We start from the raw sequence: 22636 nt of genomic DNA, 5'->3' as shown, positions 1-22636 counted from the left end.
AGTTATTGCTCCTGTGTGTTGCTTTATCTTAGCCCTGAATGTCAACCATCTAAAATGTACAGACAATATGAAGTCACTGGAAGCACGTATCCTAGTTTCAGGCTTAACAGAGGAGGAAATGCCCCAGAAAACGAGCTCCAGTTCACACAGAAACACATTTCCCATCGATCTCAATGATGGCTTTGAATGGGTCTTTTTTTAGGATTGCCTTCCTGCAACAATAAGTAACACCTAATGTTGAAATGTGGAACATTTAACAGTGAATGATCTTCCCCCCAGCAAAGGCTGCATTGTAGTTAGAGTACTAGTACTAGCAAGCTAGTAACTGTATTTTTGCATAGGAACACCATATCAACACACAGCAACCTACAACTTCCAAGCGCAAGGCACAGATCAGAACAAGCTCTTTACTGCCTGCAAGCTATTTATCACTGTCAGCGCATAATACAAATTACCAGCTTTCTTCAATGATAAGCAGCTTTACTCCTGACTGCCTGCCATCTTTCATCTTAAAAAAGCAAAATGATTAAAATAAAATGACTGAACTTCCCAATATCTACATCAGAGATCAGGACTGGTCACAAGGAAAATAAGTAATGAATGCCATTTGTTAACGTCAACCCAAACCGATGTTTTTTTTTTTTTTTTTTTTTTTTCCCATGACTTCTGCCTTCTGCTGGCCTAATTAAATTTCTGCTATGGAAGTGCTGTTCGTATCAGCCAAGCATGAAATATGCCTTGTTAACTGTGCCATATAATTAAAGCAGTGGACAATTGTTCTAGTAGTATGACTATGTAAGATTGTCTACGGTATCAGCACAGATTCGCTGCTTGCTTGCATGCATGGTGTGGAGGGAGTATTCAGTATGATCTGTCCATATCTAGGCAGGATCCTCAGCAAAGGCAGACAGCTAGCGGTATATTAGCAATACACTCCCAGCAAACTGCCACGTGAAGCCTGTCTACAGTCATAGTTCCATCTGCACCATGAAACCAGCCTGTAAGACTAAATCTCCTTCTAATATCAAAGCGGGGCTGTAGCCAGCTCCATCTGCAATCTGGAATCAGCAATCCACTCTGAAAGCACACATTATCCATCCCAAGAAGTCATTTCCACTTATTTCCATACATCACTGCACTTCACAAACAGTGTTCGGAACCTTCATTTGCTCCCCTATCATATACATTAATTTATGGATCAGTTGCGTGAGATATGCAATGCTATAAATGTGCTGTTGGTTTGGTACTGGTGCCAATGTCTGAGACATATTCTAAAAGCTTTGAAGAGGGCTTCTTTTATGGTACTTTGAACATTTCTGCAATTGAATGTGAAAAGCATTATACTTGTACACAACGTTTGTTATACAAATGATTTGTGACACTTTAAATGGCCATTTAACCATTTATGGTCTGCAGTTCAGTGGTCTGCCCCCTCCAGCACGGACTCACAGACACACACACGCACAGACATTACATGATTATAGTCTGGAAAAAAAAAAACAAAAAAAAACAAGAAAGGATCCATTATGAAACAGTGGTCTCTGTGCTCATTAGGGCTTGAGTCTGCAAATTGATGCAAACTCTCTGTGTAAAATGAAAGGGCTCAGTTCTGTAAGGTTTCAGAAGTATTTTAAAATCAAAGCATGCTCCCATTGCCATTATCACTTAAAATTACTGTTCATTGTCTCAAGCTAAAATGTAACTACACTGCACCTGCATGTGTGATCGCAAAGCTGTACAAATACAGTATAACTCCAGGAGATGCTATTGACTGCCACATGTTTAATTTTGTAATGAAGCATGTTGTTGCGTTGTAATTACACATTGTACTCACTCTGTTATTTCAGTGTAATTGCAAAGTAGACAGACCCCCACTAACCCCTATAATCTATATTAAATAAAAATAATTAAACATATGACACTGTACAAGCCATCTGATATAAAAAAGTGTGTATCATATCATATCAGTATATATATATATATATATATATATATATATATATATATATATATCTATATATATATATGGGAGACTAGATGCTTCAGCATTGCTTCAGCCCCGCTCCGGCAGCCGAACCTGGGGCGAGCCCACTCCTTTTTCCCCTCTCCCTACTCGCTCTCCTTCCCGCACTTGGTTTGCTTGTCTGTCGCTTCGAACTGAACTCTAGACTGCCGTTTAGCCATTTTTTGTAAAAATATAGCGTTGATTACATGGTGCTTTATGCATGGTTAATTTACATGTTTGCTTCACTATATGTGCATTACAGAGAGGGAGTTATTTTATTTTGTATTTGAGTCTGATGTGTGTTGTTATGTGTCCCTCGGCATCCCCCACCTCCTCCCCCATTTATAATGCTCTTTGATTATAACGCTCATATTGTGTGTGTCCCTAAGACCTGCTTTATAGCGAGGGAGCACTTTATATATATCATTTTTATTTTTTTCCAGTAAGCATGTTCAGAATTGTGCTAAGCACTGGATAAGGGACTTGGTTGGCGTGATTTTCAATCCATGCTCTCATCAGCACTATTTTCTCCTCAAATTGACTGTGACATCATTTGTCCTTCTTCGCAATCATCGTTTCAGACAAGTAACGCAAATCAATTTCTGAAAGGTTGCTGTATCGGAAGGAAAGGCACACCCTGAGTCCTTTTAGTGCTGCAGTGATTATCCTCATGGACTGGAAAACATGTAATTGTGTCCATGAAGTTCAAAATGAATAACATTAACTGCATGTCATTACCAGAGACGGCTAGAAGGATTCTTTTTTTTTTTTTTAATCTCCTTTTGCCATGCGTTATAAATATGTTCCTTCTTCATTAACTAAATGTGCTGATATGTGTTATTCAGTGGACATGTGCCTGGAGTCTCAATCTTATTAATGCACCAGGCTTCATAAATAGAAAGGAATACACCCAGTCTTTATATCCACGGCTTCAAAGGAGGTTCAGCTTCAAGGAGTATCCTAGACACCCCCCCCCCACCCCCAACTACTACCACAACACCCCGCCCCCATTAACATTACCCCCCCACCCTTTTCCCCCCCCCCCTTTATACCCCCCGCCCCCAGGGGCGCGCGCGGCACTCACACCTTTTATTTACCCCCACCCCCACCCCCGCCACCACCACACCTATACCCCCTACCATAAACCCCCCCCCCATACCAACCCCCCCCAACCCCCCCCCGCCGTTTTACCCCCAGGGTTCTCCCTGAAATATTCCCAAAATAATGCAACTGCACCAATGCACACTCCCAACCCATAAATCTGCAACGCAGAACACTGTAGAGAAACAGGATCTGTGCTATTTATCAATTTTTTTTCAAATTCTTTAACTGGGACAGTGGATGACAGCACGACTGCTCTTACCTCTAGCCTTTGTGCTATTACCACAAGTCTGGCTATCGACCAAAATGTCAAAGCATTTCTTATATCCTCCCTCCAGTTTCAATGAGCAAAACAGAGGTCATCTATTCAAAGGATGCAGTAGCTTCCAATTATTGTCCATGTGCGCTTGTGTAGAAAAACATTTTAAATAGCAACTGAACCTCACTTGAAGACTTAGATTGATGAACTGGTCCCCACAGAGAAGCAGCAGGAGGGTAGGGGCTGTTGGACTTGGATCATATTTAGGGTAAAAAAAAAAATTCTCTGAAGTCAGTTGTCTCTGCAACTGAAGCCAAATGATTTTTGCCAGATAAAAGTAACAAAAAAATTACAAAACAATACAACTTCAGCTCACCATATGATGCAGCCAAAATCACAAGTGAATCAGTAATATACTGTAGACCTACTTATAGGTCATTCTCAGTTCTGTTCTTTATTCAATTGCTCTTCCCTACAGAGGTCCAGTTGTTTACAGAATCTCTGTTTACATCAAGGGTTAGGTGTGAAGACTAACCATCTATGGATGCCTTTGTCCAACATACTTTTTACCTCTATTTCTCTTTAAATAAAGGACCAGAAAGTCTGCACGCACCATACATTTCTAACCACATGAAGCTGAGTTTGTTGATTTTAATCTCAGAATCTCAGGCAAACTTCAGTTCAAGTGTAAACTGGTGAAGACAGGATTCCCCTGTTTCCACTTGACTAGACTGAATCCTGTTCTGATTGATGCCTGTGCTGCATGCTTTGTGTAATAAATGTTATCTCGGCCATACACAGACAGACTGTCTGAGCCAACTGGAAAGACATCTGAATCCAGGTTTGTGTTCGGACAATTTAACAGAGCATAAATACTCCGCTTCAGAGTCAATGACATTATAATAAGCTGCAACTGACAGCACCTGCTGCACACAAACTGTTGGTTGTTCCATGCCTCACTGGAAAGTTGCGATGCATATAAACAGTTTGAAGAAAAAGGATATTGTTTCTTTAAGTAAACAGTGCCCCGGTGCCATACACTGGAACCTTTTGCCTTTAATTTTTTCCGTCTGTCGATTGACTTAAAGAAGGTGGCTCGTTTCCTACCTGACCTCTGATTATGTCAGGGGGCTCATATTGTTTTAGGAGTGTGTTTTGTGACCTTCTGGGCTCTTTCAAAGCAAAGTTCTCCTTGTATGCGAGGAGTGATGTCATGTCGGTTTATGACTGGTGAACCCTTCCTTATGGAAAGCCCTTCTTTTCTCTGTCACTTCAGCAACGATTGGTTTCAAAAGGTCCTCCAACGTGTTTTCTTACTTTTCTTTTGGAAGCTGTGTTGTTGGCTATTGTAAGACGTGTGTTGTTTTTGTGTGGTTTGTATTTTGCAGCAGTTCAGCTTCCCCACACTGCCCTGCAGACATGCCTCAAGCTGTCCAGTCTCTGTACTCCTTTTGAGCTGCCCAGTACCAGTTACCGAATGCTGTGATTGTTTTTCGATATGGGCCTCTCTTGAGACCTCCAAACCCATTTCAAATGCCCAAAACTCATTATGAAAACTAACAGAATACTGAAGGCTAATCAAGCTAAGTAATGATAATACAGCAACATTTTTTTTTTTTTTTTATGAACAGTATGTCAAATATTACTGAATAGCTTGTGGTTGAGTGTTTAAATCTTTGGATACAAAATAACAGTAGTACAGGCTACTTCAGACCATTCCAGTCCAGTACCATGTTCCAAAAATATTGTTAATTAATTATGGAATTAAGCTGTCCAGAGCCTTAATCCAACAAGGTCTTTCATTGTTTAATTGAACAATTAGGAACATTGTTATAACAAGATCCTAGATTGGAATGGGATGAAAGAACCACAAGCAAGTACCACTGTTTTTGGATAACTGTACCCCATTAAGTAAAGGTGGTTCAGGCAGTTAACCTTATACCAAATCACGTAAACATCAAGCATATTTCAGGCACCTCCAATACCAAATCAAGTTGTCAATCGAATAGCTAGTATATTATTTGCCTGTTGATTAACAATACGTCCAATGATAGGCAAGGAAAGTATTTATATCTTACCTCAATCCATCACGTCCCCACTGTGCGCCAGTGTTTGCCTCCTCCTCCCCAGCCTCCACCTGCTTTTTGGCTTCGTCTAACAAGGGTGGGCAGCTACCTTGCCCTCCTGCCCATGGCTTCCCTACCGTCAGCCTCTTGCCTTATCTGCAAGCTCATTTATGGTCAGGGGTATCTCAAAAGGTGTGCCCCAAAAATGTAGTGTAAAATGTGTATATAATGCAAAAGTGTTGATTAGTCTAATCTATCGTATGAGTTTCCTGACTGAAAGATGAGTTCTTCATCTAAATAATGTACCATACTTTCAGTGCTGTGGTTTATGTGACCAGATCAGCACTTGCATCGCGGTGTCTTGATGTAGTTCAGTGCGTTTCAACTGCAAGGGCTGTAGCCTGGCCCTGTGGTGCACAGGGGACCTCCCAACAAGCAAGCAGGGCAATAGATTACAAGTGAAGGAGTGGTAATGGTGAGGCTGGTGATAGGGGAGGTTGGTAGATATCAAGGCGACAGTGTTTACAGATCCTCATGAGATACAAGTCTGGTATACAATAAATATTCTGCCATTGTTAATCCCCCAACTGCTATCTCAGGTACTAAAGACAAGTGACAGCCCCATGTAAACATCATTAGGAACGAAATTCCTCCCTCCAAAACTCCCCCCTTCCCATGAGAGATCAAGGATTCTCCCTTATTTAAAGAAGATGGGAGTGATTGCTGACAGTATACAATGATTTATCGTTGTTAGTTTAATAGTAAATATTGATTTATCACTGTAGTACCTGCTGCTTGCTTGTCAGGTATCTCAATCCCTCCGTTTTGTCATTACTGTTTAGAACTCAGAATCGCTAAGATGCTTTTAAAATCAAGCTCTTGCTTTTATGCTGATAAAGCATATGTGTTTAGACAGATAGACAACATAAGTAAAGGGTCAGCTAGTAACCTGGGACAGCTAAAGCTTAGAACTCAAGACATTTGGACCGGAAATTCACTGGTTGTTTCATTTACATAATCGACAGACAGACATATGACATACATGCATTTAAAATACTGTGTAGAGATTCTAAAACAATGACATTTTACAGACATGCAGTACTGCAAACACCATAACAAAACATAATCATACATCACAATTATATTACACCCATATTGCTGTCTAAATGATACCCTTACGTCATAACAAACACACACATTACAGCACTTTTATAATGACTATTATGCAAGTACCGATGCACCACCAGTAAATACAGGGTGGCCTGCTAGGAGACTGGTACAGTGCCTTATCTCATTCAGACATGTTTACTGTGTGTACAAGTAGTGACACTTTGTTATGCAAACAATGCCAAGTGTCATCAATGTCAGCACTCCACCAGACAAACCTGAATTATTTGCATTAACAAAGCTTCTTCTCACCTCCGGCCCCCATTAGTTACTGTCAGGTGGGGGAGAGGGGTTTAATTCTCACTTCATCAGAACTGGGCTTTATCTGGGCTGTGCGATGTGCATTAGAAGAGGGAGCAGCATGCTTTATACGTGCATTACCAATATGCATTTGACAGCAGTGTACACTTTTAAAAATAAACTACTGGAGCTCTGTGATAGCAGCAACTGAACTCATAATCATTCTATAACAATCCTAATTAATGTAAGTGTCACCTCACTGAAAGTTTTGATCATAGATCATAGAATTGTCTTAACTCTGTATTGCTTTTTTGTGATGTTCATAATGTGGTGTAATTTCCACTTTGTTCTTTCAGATATCTTTTAATTATAATCCCTGTGTATGAACTTGAAGACTCCTAAGTGAAGCCGTTAGCTGATTAATGGCAACTCATGCAGAACATAATTGTAAGAAAATGGCTGTACATCACAGCTGCTCACTGTAATAACATCCCATACTAAAAATAAATATATTTAATATAGTTTTCTAAACATATTATTCATATAAAATCTTTGGGAATGATAAAATATATGGAAAAATATATTCAGTATGTATGTAAGTTATGTTAAATATATTAAAAAATAGTACAAAACAGGCCCGTTTGCATGATATGGAAAATATATTTATGGTCCAATAATGGAGCCATGGTTTACGGAAAGGTCGGGATGTTGGCTGGGTAATTCCATGACATCACTTCCTTTTGTGCTGTCAGTAACACTTTGTGGAGAGCCTTACCCCTTGTTTGTAAAACGTTCCCATTGCTGAAGGGAGCAGTGAAAAGGACAAGACAGTCATTTGGAATCTCTTGAACCCTCTGCTAGGCATTATTAGCTTCTATTTATTTCCAAGCATTCACAGAGATTAAAATGCAAAGAGATCTAAAGCACCAATTTAATTTTAAATGTATTTCATACTGTAGGATTTGCATGGTTAATTAGAAGCACTTTTTTTTCTCTCTCTATCGCTCTGCTTTGTATTGACAAGAAGGGAATGAGGTAGCCCGTGAATAGAGCTTATTTAATAAGATTAAGCTCAATGCATCTTTGTGCTGGTAGCTTTTATGGGTCTTTCAAAGTCAGACAATGATTAAAACCGGGGTTTGTCAATGACAGCGGGTGCTGCATTAATAATGCAAGGTGGATAAGAACATTATATTGTAATCATCTCAGCAAGTCTTCTCATTATCATCCAATACTGCAGTGGGATTAAGAACTACTGTATAATAAAACAGTTTACTGCTATTAAACTTTGGACATCTTGCAGTGAGACTGTGTCTGCGAAAATATTTAGCAGATTGTAGGATTTGCAGATTGCATATAAGAGTTTCTGATTGCAGGCTTTCTATGGGCATTCAAAAAGTAGCAAATCCCTGTTGTTTTATGTCAGAAAGTGTTTGGATGACGCACACCATTAAAACGGACTGCTAGTTTTTGTTTGTCCGTCTGCTTTCTCTCATTCACTCTGACTGTACATTTCTAAATATCCTGCCCTGCATTCAGAAGTTGCCAATGAACCGCCCGCAATGAAAAGCTTGTCCTTTATGACAACGATACAAGGATGCGATTGGATTGTAGATGGGATTGCTACTACAGTTAACCCATTTCACATGCAATAGTTCTGTTTTGTATTTGTTGTTCCTCGCTGGTGTCACTTCACCGCCCCTCTGCCAGTGTCTTTGACTGTGAGAGTCTTGCTCAGCACAGAATCCAGGAATCACAGTTTTGCATTCTTAAAACAACTCTGAATTAAATTTTACCACCCAATTAAAGTCAAGTTGCAAATCACCTAGGAACACTTAGACGGGCACCTCCAGGAAACTTAGTGCCCCCAGGCCTTGTGAACCATATCAAAATAGGGCTTAATAAAACAAATAGCAAAGGGACTCAGGAAAGCACTTACAAAGCAGTTATAGTATTGCCTTTGCTTAGTGAAGAAGGGCTCTTTCATTTACATTAGATAATACCAGAGGGCTACCAGATCTCTAGCTCTAACTATAAAGTAAATTCCACTCCAAGTTAAGCCATGTACTAACAAATTGCTGTACAAAGGGCTATATAGTCTTTGGCTAAATTCTCAACACACACAATTCGGTAGGATTCATGATTCTAGCTTCATCTCCCTACACAGGTTATACAAACTATGGGAACGTAGGTCCAGAAATCGATTGATTACTTTGACTACTTTTGTATTTTCTCCAGTCATCACTGATGTAATTATAATTAAAGCTAATGAAGAAAATGGTATGAAATAAAGTGGAGTGTATTCAGCGGCTGAAATAGATGTACCACGAATATTCCTGCTAGTCACTCATAAGTGTAATTATATTACCTCATGATCCAATGAGCAACAGCTAACTCTAGTATGTTAGAGCTGAGCAGTTATTAGTATAACATTAATAGCAAGGGTGTTGAAGGGAAATTAGCTGTAAGAATGAAATGTTTACAAATTGCAATTTTTAAGTGGAAAATGTTCTGTGCATCTTTGAAATGCCTGTGTTCCAGACTAAGATTGTATTTATGTTTAAGTGAGATTTAATGATTGAGTGGTTTATTTTTCTCCTAATATTGCACAGCTGTAATCTAGGCATTTTTTTTTTACCATGGGTTTGGTGGACAGTCTTATTCGTTTTATATAAATAATGGATGGAGTATGACCTGGATTTGACACATAACACTGTGGGCAGAGTTTTATATTCTTGGGAGCAATGGTTTGTGACTAATTAGAATCGGTTCAAACAGACCCTTCACCTCAGGGCACAGTTTATTGTGTGTCTATACACATCTGGAATTTGGTTATTAGGTGATTAATGGGGGCTACACTTCGCAAAGACAGTGTGACAAACTTAATTCTGTTCGATAGACATTTTAGAAAATGAATTGCAACAATACCATACTTCTTTCACAAAGGCGCTATTATACCATGTGTATGGATAGGCACTTGATTGCTAATAGATGATAAATAAATAAATAGCTCAGGTAAATATATGATAATGGACATTGTTTATAAAAAAATTACATTTTGTCCCCCTGTTCTCAGAACTGCTCAACATATGGACCGTTCCATTACAGTTTGTTACCTTTGTTCTTGATATTTGATCGAGGAGTTTGTTTTTTTGTCTGGGGAAAAATATGGTGGCAGTACAAAGGCTGTAAAAGCATCTTATTTCATTTGTTTATTTGCCTGTGCATGTAATGAGATTAGTGCTTAGTGACTAAACATGATATTCATACTTTAGGGTTATGGTATTGCACAGTTGTTCTTTAATGTGAAGTTATTGTAAACATAAGAATTTGTCTTTGCACCAATGTCTTGATCTTCCTTCAATTAGAGATGATTTATTATAATAAGTTAAATCACATTTGTGGCCCACCCAAAGACTCACAAAAAGAATCTTACACCATAAGTACATCCTTCATACCTACTCCTTTTCGCCATTCAACAGCTATTATAGTCAATGTCCATGTTGGTTTAGGCCTCACGAATAACACTATTAGGCACTTGTATTCACATTGCATTCCCATTGTTTATAAAGTTTATCATTCTTTATATTCTGTATGGTTTGCATTGAACTGACATCTCAATGACATTGAGGAGATGAATCTGAGACGAGTCTGGCACTGTGCAATGCCCCGCTTGTTACCCGAGTTGCTCGGACTGTACAGTGAGCCAGATTAAATGAAGAAGGCAGCTCAGACTTTGCAGGACGAGGTCCAGCTGTTGAGGTCACTGGGGGTGGAGCTGTTGGATGACTTGGAATGAATGACAAAAGAGGTGTGAGATCAATCAGAGCACTTTACAGTATTGCTTTACAGTCTTGAAAAGCAACAGAGGGCTGCAAACTGAAACAAGAGTGTGCTAAACAGTACTGGGTCCTGTTCACAAAGTTTAAAGCTTTTAATGAATAGATTGGAGTTTGATATTCATGATACTGTTCCCTGTTGTTAAAGTTGGTCTGTATTGTATTATTAAAAACTGACTTTGCAAGAGCTTTAAATAACTCATCATTTACAGCAATGCGACTCGGGTCCTTTATTACACCCCCATCTATTCTTGGCAAATTGATAGAATAAAAAAAGCATTCCACATAATGGAGTGCAATTTAAAAAAGAAATATCAGCGTTTTCACAAAATGAGTTGTGTAATTATTGCTCGCAGTGCTGTGCCCTTCCAGTTTCTCCACTTTGGTAATACACTGGGGCTATAGTGGTACCCCAGTGGGATTTTTCAAACAATTCTGTAAGGCTATGGAACAAAATAGGGAAAAATAACCCTGAAGCACTTGCAGCACAGATAGAAAGCAGTGCATCACATTAATGGATATCCTTTTAGGGTATGAGATGGAGTCAAGCTGGGTCATTACATCAGATCATTCTTTCTGTAAGTACCTTGTAAATATAATTGCATCTGGTATAAAATGTATCATTTCTGAGTAGTCTTGCAGTTTGACACACAAAGTGTTATTGACTGAATTTAATGATTTAATGTAATTTCAGATTATTATTATTTTTTTTTTTGATGGTCAGTAAAACTGCCACCTATTGGCTATTACGGTGTAAAGTGAATATGACTGATGGCAACTGATTGCGACAAAGCTGCAAAATGCCTAGTCTAGCATGTGACTGTCGATCACAGTACATGCTTGTCTAATACAGTATGTGAGGCTGTGTGCCTGCAGCTCTAACAGATGTGATGCATTTATAGACAGCTTGCAAACTGAAAGTCTGCCTAGTTTACAAAATGTTTGTTTAAATGCATTTTAAGTGCAAAACTGATGGCAGATTAATCTTATAAAATCTGACAAACAAACCATATACACCAAAATGTTAGAGAGATGAAATGCATGTTTTGAATAATAATTTGGTTATTCCCATATTTCTTTTCCGCTTGGTTGAGTGCTCATTAACGAAAATCAACTACAACTGACCGCATACTTTACAGCCTGCATTTTAGCCTGAATTAAGAATCTATCGGTATTTGTTACGTCTTTTAGTTGGTGTTTATTAATTTGCTGGTGGTTTGCAGCAAATGGCTGTGTGTGCTGGTGCAGCTAAGCATTGTACAGGGGGTGCTATGTAAGCACAAAGCCATGTCAGGTCACTTCCATTGCATGGAGGTATTGTGATGTGGAGCTGAAATCACCAAACTCTTCGAAACTCTGGATTCGAACCCAGGCCTCTAGGAGTGAAGGCATGATCTGGGCTGGTTCCAAACATTGTGTTTAAATGAACACCACAGCTGGGTGCCAGAGAGCCCAACTGTGAAGTAACTTTCCATTTTTGTGGCTGCAGGTTTTCTCCATCAGAACAATACGTTGCTCACAAGAATACTTATTTCAAGAAGGAGAATGCAGTAAAAAAAATAAAAATAAAATAAAAAAATCTCAGAGAAGACACCAATTCTTCCATGGGGAATTTGAAAGTGAAATAAAGTGTAAATGCAGTATTTTTGTAATGAGATATTCTCTGTGCTTTAACCCTATGACACATAAAATTGTATTGGTTTATCAATAGACTCCAACAGAAAAATGATCCTGTTTGAGTAAATTCCTTTATAAGTTTGTGATAAGAGATGGTGACAATTAAACTGTCAGTAAAGTAATTCATTGATGGTGTCTGCAAGTTCTGGCCCCCAGCTTAGATCCCAAAAGACAGTGAGATGCTTTGCACCGGTGTGCAATGGAGTTGAATCCTGATCGATGCACTTCTGGCCTTTTCCAATTGGTAGATAGTACTTGAAAGGACAGGGCATATTGCTTTTTTATTTGATAACAAATGATGATTAATGTGTTAGCTTTAATTAATATGCTGTGACAGATTAAAAATGGGGGGCTCCATCTCCTACTGGGGAGCGCTCCAGGAGGACAGGTGGCGAGAAGGGACGCGAAATTCAATTCACTCCTGATTTGCATACATATGACAACCATCTGTGCTAATAGCACTGCAATGTCTCTATTAGACCCTGTCTCTGACAGGCAATGTGCTGAGAGAGGAGCACTCTGCCAAAGGATAATGCAGAAACGCCTGTGAAAGGATGGGGTTGCAGTAACCCTTTACTGTCCGGCTACCCATGTGAGCAGCTTTTGTGCTTAAGGTATTATTAAGACGTTCATTTTCAGCATCCTTTTGTATGTTGATGGTACGGTATAAAATGTAATGTGGATGCTATTTATACTAAAGCCTAATGTCCAACAGGACCTTAAAGAAAGGAAGAATACAATATTACTGCTTTTGCAGTATTATTAATTATCCCTACTTATATACAGGCACCGTATATTTTTCAGACGACTTTGATTTTCCGATGGCACAGTAGCCATGAATCAAGCTGGTAGTGAAACACAGGCTCCCACCAAACTTCCCATGGCTTCAAATCAAGTGTTTGGATCAGCCAGTGACAATGATGAATGATTCTTACACCCATAATGAATCTGGCAGCTTCGATGAGACAAAACCTTCTTAAACCAGACAAGGAACAGAATCCCCAGCACCCATCGTTAGAATTGACCGATGTTACAACTGATGTAACAGTTATGCTTCAAGAGATAAACTTTGTTTTTTTTTTGTCCTCGTCTGGGTTTGGCAAGGCGCTTAGCAATAAAGAATCTTTTTAAAAAATCATACATTTGCCATTCTCAATAACAGAGGTTTAATGTACTTCACTTAGTAGCTTTATGATTAAACAGAAGGTGGAGTCCTGTTCCTATAAATCCCTTTGTTCTCAAGGTATATATAGTAATTTTCCAATACCAGTACTACTAGAGAAGGTCAGTCTTACTAGAAACGATATATCTTCTCCTCATTGAGACTTGTATTACGAACTACAGTCTGTAGTCATTATCAGCCAATACTCCCAACCTGTTGATTTAAGACATTCTAAAGCTTTCTGATTGGCTGTTGTCTGCCCCTTCAAGATTCTTCGACCAACAGAAACAAGAAAACTACAAAGTTTTTTTTAAATATATTTTTTAAATTGAATAAATCTAAGGAAGCCAATTAAAACATGATTTCCTTTTTTTTTTACACCTCATAAGTAGTTCTGCTCAGAGCTGATATGCTTAACATGGCTTCATCAATTCATTTTCAAAGTATCTATTTTCAACCATATGCTGCATTAGACCTTTGGACCATATACTGTATCAGCTAATGAGAATTTGAATGTGATTACGAGGCACTCCAGGGATAACAAACAGATGTATTTGCACACATACCTTGAAACCAGCTGCAGACCTTGGTTAACAAACTCCATGCAAGCACATATAAAGGAACACACTGCAGAGTACCGGCGCAGGCACACTGAGAAGTACGAAATAAAACTGAGGGGAAGTAAAACGAAAGGCTGAACTACAGGTCACGGGTGGCAGGCCAACAATGACACCCGATCAGCTGGAGTTGTCTGACAAGATGAGGGAACATGTGCAGTGTTTTGTCTGAGTAATCAGAAACTGTATAGAACAGGGACTGATGAAAACCAGAAACCATCTCCAATGACCAGCTAAAACCTTTTAATTAAGAGATTTGTCCTGAAACCTTAAGCAGCCCGTACACCTTTAAGATCACAGCGTAATAACACAATTACACATGGGCCTGGGCTAGTTTTCCTATTGAATAAGGCTTTATTATTCCCTCTTGTTTACCCAACATCACAGGCCGGTTATTACACTCTCCTGTCAGTGTCACTGCCTAATTATACTCATGTGTTTCTGTCAACTGTAATTGTTGTCTGCAGCTGTCAGTAACAGGATTTGTAACTGCCACTCCCAGTAAGACGACAGCTCAACAAAACAGTCATTGACAGAAAAGTAGTTACTATTATATCCAAATACATTACAGGAACTCTTCTGGTTGGATGACCTACGTGCATCACAGCTTAGTATAAATTCCTTATAATTAAAAGAAATGATTGGGAAATCCCATATAGAGCTTTTTTGTGGTGTTCCAAGGCAGTGATGTTGTCCTAAATCTGAACGTACAAGAACGCCACTAAAATATAAATGTTCTTCTATACTGAACTTCTAGTAACACATATAGTAGGTAATGCATTCATCTCATTTCTCCAGACTGGTCGTAGTCAATGCACTGTTGCTATTGTTTTCATCAGCATTTACTTAAAGTAGTTTGCTATAGAAGGAGTTCCTGACTCTTTTCATTGCATCAAGAGGACTACTGACTGAATCAGACAGTCATGCAGGGAGATGGAGTCATGCGACTTAGCTAGACTATTATACAAGGCTTGACTACACCACTGCACACAATACTGGAACCATGTTCCATCTTGACTACTTCAACTGTCCACGGCAATATCACAGCAAAGTGTAGCAAAGCCAAGTAAAAGTGTCAATCTGTGTACATCAGTGATTCTTCTTTTGTATTCAAGTCCACAACTGAACAGTCACAGTTTGCAAGGAAGAGCTCCAACTGAAAGAGATATTTTTCTACCCAACAAAGATAGCAGGCAGGACTCTAATTTGCATGCACCTACGTGAAGAAGAGGGCTGCCTTATAATATTCTACCTACAGATTATCATGGGAACACCAAGTGCACTCAAAAGATACACTCGCTGATTTATAAACAATCTCTCCACATGTTAATTAAGGGAAGCAGAAACTTCAGCACAAGACACTTTTTGGTCAACAAGTCAAAACATTATTGTGACCTATTATCCATGCGGAATGGAATGCTAGTCTATTTGCTAAATGTTTAGATAGCATTCAAGGTAATCTGTGCTCCTCCCCTGATAGTTTTGTTCTGTTCCTGACTGATGATTGAAATTAGTCAAAATTAAATAGATATAAAAAGCCGCCATTCAACTTTGCTTTAAGTTTTGTAACTGCTTTTGTAATCTTACAACAGTAGATGGTGTGTTTGTGATAAGAACCAATGTGTGAAGTGCTTGGATTATTTTCACTATATTGTATGCCTTCAGTACATTATTGAAATATTTGTATGTTTATAATAAAGTACTCGCACCAAATGGGTAAATAAAAATATCTTGAAATGAACTGGAAGTTAAACACGGAATACCAAGCCCAGCAAGGCACCAGGGAGCAGTGAGACACACCGACCCCATCTACATTTCCTACTAAGCCTGCTGGAGCAGGGAGGCCATGGCTGCATTCCCTGTGGGTCTAGAATGAAGATCAACCAGCCAGGATTTTGCCAGGAGCGCCTAGTCAAGCAAGTGGAGACCCAGGTTTTAAACTAATTGTAGTCATTTCGCCTATTTTGCTTTCAGGGTTCTACACAAAATTTAAAATGGCAAAATAAGGCGAAAAATACACCACACCTGAGGTTTCAACTAAAACCTGGATGTATGTTTACTGGCACCCCTGCAATGAGGCCCTACTCCAATGGGAAATAACTCTGCCTCAGGTCTGCACGACAGATACTAAATATCCCTAATACACTAGTAGAGATGAGAGGGTTGTAATTGTTTTTGTAGGCAGGCATGCATGAGAGGAAAGGGCTTACCTGTTAAAATGTTGTATTTTATGATTATAGGTTCTTTTAAAACATTTCTTCCAGCATGGGACTCTTTAGGAAATGACACAGATGCTCACAATGCACAAAGTGCATGCTGTTTAAATACCTTAATCTAACACTTCAGTTTAGGGATGTCCGCTTTAGAACCATTTCATTTGGGGAACAACCGTGAAAATAGTCTTCCTTCCAGCCTCTAACTGACATAATTAAACCTCTACAGACTTTTTGAAGTCGGTAAAGTCATCGCCACAGAGGACAGCTTATGCAGCACAGAGATTTTTCCTGTGCACTAGCAGTACATTCAGACCTGACAGCTGTGGAGGTGTGAATCGCTGAAACTCCAGCTGCCATCAGCCATTACATCAACAAGATTGTTCTCCGAGGGCAATAATGTCTGCAGGACAAATGATGATAGCAAGCTAAAGGGTGCCATTATTCATCATCGTGGCTTTTTATATGGCTCCGTGGTCTGCAACCAAAGCTGTGAAAATACCACTGAATGTGCAAGACCCCTGTAACCCTGGCCTCTTGAGGGTAAAAGCTCTGAGTGCAGACAAAAAATAATAAGCCAAGATGACGCAAATCATTTGTCTGAGAAACACTGAAGCATTTGTCAACTATTATCTCAAGAAAAAAAAATTCTATGCAACAAACTAGCTGAGCCAACCTTGGGGCCAGACTGACCATCTCACTTGGCTGTCTAGATAAACTGTTAGCTTTCTCTCTTTCCCTTGTCCAGCTGTCAAAAGGCTGACTGTTCCTTTCTTTTTTTTTTTTTTAGATACGCTGGCTATTAATGCAGCATATTTCAGCCACTTTGAACAATTTGGCCTCTCCTTTAATTAACCATACTCTTTTGTAAGTAGCAAAGTAAACAGTTTACATTTCAAATAGAGGAGGGAGTTATCTGTGCATTAAGGATGTTTCCCAGGGTGTTAAGTAACTGGACTACTTTTAAAAAGCTCTTGGCTCAAACCCAGCTTTTTTTACACATGATAAAAGGTGCGCTATCTCTGAAAATGAATTATAGCGATGCCAAAGCACCATTGCTTTGTACTGAAAGGACACACCATGGCTGGCAGTGACATGGCCAGATAACCTTTGCTTCCTTTAAACTAAAGGGAGACACTTTGATTGAGTAGATATTCCTGTTTAGTTTGTGTTTGGTTCATACAAAATATCTTACCAGAATCTCTGTGAGGTTTCAGCTAAACAATGAAAGTAGAAAGAGTCATTAATATCCAGAGGTTATTTTTGTTGGTAATTCTAAAATTAACCTTAATGATCACATCATAGCATGTATTTGTCCCTGTTCAAGATAACATAACCCTGTGCAAGATTAACTAATATCAAGTCTGGGGCTTTATGTTGGAGTTACATGATTTCTTGCTCATGCAGTATTCAAAACGAAAGCATGCTTAATTAATGAAACTTCATTTAAAGTGTTACTGAAAAAAAAAGGTAAACCATAAGTGCATTCCAAAAGCATAAATAATAAAAGGGCTTTCAAGCTGTTAGGGATGAGAGGGGCTTGGCGTTGTCGTTGTATCTGTAAGGTGATAGTGTACCAATATGGACTAGAGGAGGTGCAGCGGGGGTGCAGTTTTAACGGAGGGGGTTGGAATGTAGTTAATAGGTGGAGCACAGCAAATGGATGGCAGCATTTGGGGGTGCAATTGAATTGAATTGAGGGATGCTGGATGGTACAGGAAGGGAGCCTCTCATTGAGAAGGGAAGGTTTCAAGGACTTTGCTCAATAAAAGCAAAACAGCTGTTTGGCTGGGTAGCTCCCTTTTTATTCTATGAATAAATAAAGACAGATGAAGGGTATCAGGCTCCTTTTAAAAATCACAAAATCTGTGAGCAATTTTAAATTTAAATGTTTAAATAAAAAAAAAAAAATAAAAAAAAAAAAAAAAAAAAAAAAAAAAAAAAAAAAGCCCTCACGTTTTCTCACCCGAGCAGTCAAATCTAAAAGTAATTGTGCAATTAGATTGATTCATGTCAAGTGCATGTGTCTGGGGATGTGGGATCTGTAAGGTTTTATTGGGAAGATACATGTCTGATTAGTATTTGCATGCATTCTGATGTGAGAGGAGAGGTCTCCTATGACATTACACTGAGCACACACTTGTTAACTACAATTTGTTTGTTGGAAGTTAAAGTTACTAAAATGATGGAAGGAGTGGGGGAGTGTTTTTTTTTCATACCCATACCAAGAGAATTAGTCAATTTATTACACTGCTCAACTCATATAATAATGTTCTTCTATGTGTTGGCAAAAATTGCAACATTGAATCAGCAGCATAATGTATATTTTTATAGGTTTTTTACAGAATAAGGATGCTTAAAAAGCAAAAAGATGACAAAAATAATTTTAGAAATATATAAATAACAATTTAAAACAAGAGCATTTAAAAACATACCAAATAATAACTCTCAGTTGTTCTTCATGTCTGCCTATACACAATGCTTACATCATTATTAGTGAACCCCGCTTGGTGAAGTTGAACTTGACCTCCAGCCTTGTTAAATGCCTTTCATATCAAATAAAAGATGATGCTGAACAAAGATGCATTACTGTAGCTATTTAATGTCAACCTGCTGCAATCCCAATGCTGTTGCATGACAGAAGACAAAGCATTGTCACAAATTCCACTTTCAAAAGGCTCTGGGTTGGCTGGTAATAAATAATCTCGTTGACCTTAAACTGCACACAGGAGGAGTCCCATTTGCAATCTCTTTATATTGTCCACCGCCCTATAGAAGTGCAATTGGCCAGGCGAAGATGATCCTTTTAATGGAAACAATGATTGCCTCTAAGGTTTGGCTTGTCCAGCCCGCACATATGGTGCTGGTTTTTTTATTGATATATGAATGAGATTAAACATGACAATCCAATCCCCAAGATAGCGTTTAACCAGCGCTCACAGAAGTTGCTCTGCGAAGATTACCCTGAGGCAGGGCCACCCAAGCAGAACAATATCTTTACATTATGCATGTCTTCCATATCTATAAATGGGATTGCCCAGCACATTGGAGAGCTTATTAAATATATACATTATAAAGATATAGCTAGTATAGGGATCCCGACATATGAGAGGGCAAAACGATTAAACTTCTGTTTTGCCTATATTCTAGAATTTTAAACGCTCAGTCATACATTTTCTGGTAATAATAATAGAAAGTCAGGTAGAGCACAGTTTTGGCAACGCCTTTATTGATGTTATATTTTGCTGATATCCACTCATCCCTCTATTAAATATCAACTTCTTCTCACAGTCCTTCCAGCTGGTTTCTCCAGGTGACCAGTCAAGTCTGTTTTGATTATTTTTAACCAGAATATTTTTCTTTTATGATGCACGTTCCATTGCACTTTATTGCAGTTTGATGTGTGAAGCATACTGATACAATAAAGTTCATTAAATCACGGCACAGGCATATCTATAGACTGGTATACAGTATAATGCACGGCAGTTAGGTGCTAAAAAATATACTAAATAAGATACCAAATAAAGTGTACATACTCATCTGTTATATAAATCCTCATTGATATATTTCAGGAGTACACATGCAAAATGTTTCAATCTGTTATCTTCAGGGCAGGCAGTCCTGTTAATATACAAAAGTCCACTTCACATTTAACTAACTCTTCTTTTTCTGCAAAGAGGTCCCAAAAAGACAAATGCAATTGAATCCCTTGGAGCACATACAAAAGCCTTTGTAGAACTATATTTAATACATGCTACTTATCCTGCATGTACTATTAAAATATTCATATAAATATATATATATATATATATATATATATATATATATATATATATATATATATATATATATATATATATATATATATATATATATATACACTATAAAGTTTAATTACATCTATGCAATATACAGTAACTGTTTTCCTTCATGGTTATGGCCATGGTTCATATTCATAAAACAATTGAATGTCTTTAAGTGCATTGCCGTTGTAGTCTTGTATCAGCTGGTTATGCTTTTAAATTATGATTCTTAATGTTACTATTATTCGACTGATGACACCCATTGCCTCACCAGCAATTGCTTTGTGACAAGTTGCTAACTCAAGTTGTTTTTCTTAGAAAAACAGGTTATTAAAGACCTTCAGTGTACCTGGGCAGAACTCAGTCTAGATCAAAGTCATCCAGTCAGACACCTTCATTAGTAAGCATGCTATCACTTCACAAGCATCTAATTTAAAGGTTTTTAAAACAGGAGTGGACATTTATGACTGGTTTGGAATATGGAAGCAGACAAAATATAATTTAGAGACAAGCTGTATGTGGATAGGCCATCTATTAGTCTCTAGCACATAACTGTTATGGCTAAGGCCCACTTATTGTAATACTGTAGCCAGGCAGTAGCTTGTTGCCTTGAGACTTATTCAAGCTACACAGCACTTGCCATGGACTTTAATGCACCTCTGTGCAAATTTAGAGAGGCCAAATCAGATGCATTGGGTCTTTGCAGTAAGTAGACATGTTGTATGTACAGATATTCACACAGGCCTGTTAGACTTGCACAACAAGAATAATATACAGAAACATCGTCTCTTTATAACAGAAGGCATGCCAGGTATATAGGTAACACAAGGTCTTTGATCTGCGCTTGATTTAATTAAATTCATTTAAAAAATGTAGAGAAATACTCCCGGTGTTACAGCACCATTCCTCCAACGGCTCAAGTTGTTATATAAGTAGTTGTTTGTTCTTCATCTGCATTGCCATGGCAGTTAAACGACTACATTTATCATGTTGCAAGACTGAGCGTTAAATTAAGTAAATTGGCATTCAAAGGTCTTTTTAATTATTGTTAACTTATGCAGGAAGATTACTACAAAATGTAAAGCAAAAGGCTGCAATGGTGTGATTTTGAAAATGTCTCTGCGTATGGTTAAAATGCCCATGCAATTAAATGAAACAACAACGACAACAACAATACAAATATTTGTGATTTAATGACTATCCTCAGTTACCCTGCAAGAATCTCTTAAGTGGAGTTTCAGTGCAGACTCAAAGTACCGGTAAGATCTAAATCACTAGCTACTGTACAGCCAGGCTGTCATTAGTGCTGTCTTCAGCAATGATACCCATATTCAAGCTGACAGTAATGACAGTATAACAAAAATATTTTTAATCAAAAGCCCTGACAATGTTGGATTCAGACTCCACATATCAGATAATAAACCACCGACACCCATAAACAAAGCCAATACAGTATATGAATGTGATAAGAATTTTGACATGAATGCAGTTGAAACCATACAGTGGGTCTGTGGATTTTGTTGTTGTTGTTTCTTACAATAGATGTCATAATGGACATGTTAATCAATGGTAGTCATGAAGTGACCCCATTGGTGCAGGCAACCTGCTGCCATGGAAACAAATCCATAATGCCACGATTCAGCATTGCCAAGCCATTGCAATTTTACTAGAGCAATGCTTGAGATGGGCAACAAGAAGGTTGACCCAGGACTCACCAAAGCACATATGTGCTAAAACAAGATAGTGAGCCAATTTCAGCTGGAAATAGTGGTTTGGAAAAACTATGAACCAAATGCTTTGGGTAGGCTATCATGTTACAGTATGTATACTGTGCATATTTTTACAATGATGTAAAATCATCAGGCCTATAAATTATAAAGTTTATGGTGCGCGTGTTTCCTCTTTCAAAATGGTGCAAGTCATTTCCTGTGCTTCTATTTTTTAAAAAAAAGTTTTCCACTAAGAAAATAAAAGTAACACAAAAAAAGAAAATAGCACAGGTTGGTTGGAGACTTAACAACGATTCTTAGCATAGCTGCTTTATTTAAAAAAAAATATTGATTGCCGCCCCTCTCAGAATGCATATTAGTGGGGCTTAACCATGATCCTCTGCAGATAAGTGAGATCTTTTCAGTTATGAAAGTGGAAACAGACCAGGAACAAGTTTAAGGGCAGGATGGGAGAAAATGGCCTGTGGTTGACCGTTGATGATAGCCTTCTAGTCATTCAGCTATCCACCATCACTCTGTACTCAGTGCACAAATAATACAAACATAAATGTTGTTGGGTTTTTTGTTGTTTGGGGGGTGGGGTGGGGTGGGGGTTGGGGGGTGGGGCGCTAAGCCTAACTGAACCTGTGCTGCTTTGCCATGTTATCATTTCTGTAATAGTGGGCACTGGTTGCACAAGGGTGGCTATAAAGATATGAGCCATTAGTAAAATGGTATCACAATATTTGCTTAGATTTCAGCTTACCATATCAGGACC

The sequence above is a fragment of the Polyodon spathula genome, chromosome 21 (genome assembly GCF_017654505.1).
Source record: "Polyodon spathula isolate WHYD16114869_AA chromosome 21, ASM1765450v1, whole genome shotgun sequence".
In the NCBI taxonomy this organism is placed as follows: domain Eukaryota; kingdom Metazoa; phylum Chordata; class Actinopteri; order Acipenseriformes; family Polyodontidae; genus Polyodon; species Polyodon spathula.
The sequence above is the reverse complement of the archived record's forward strand: the minus strand, read 5'-3'. Positions refer to the sequence as shown.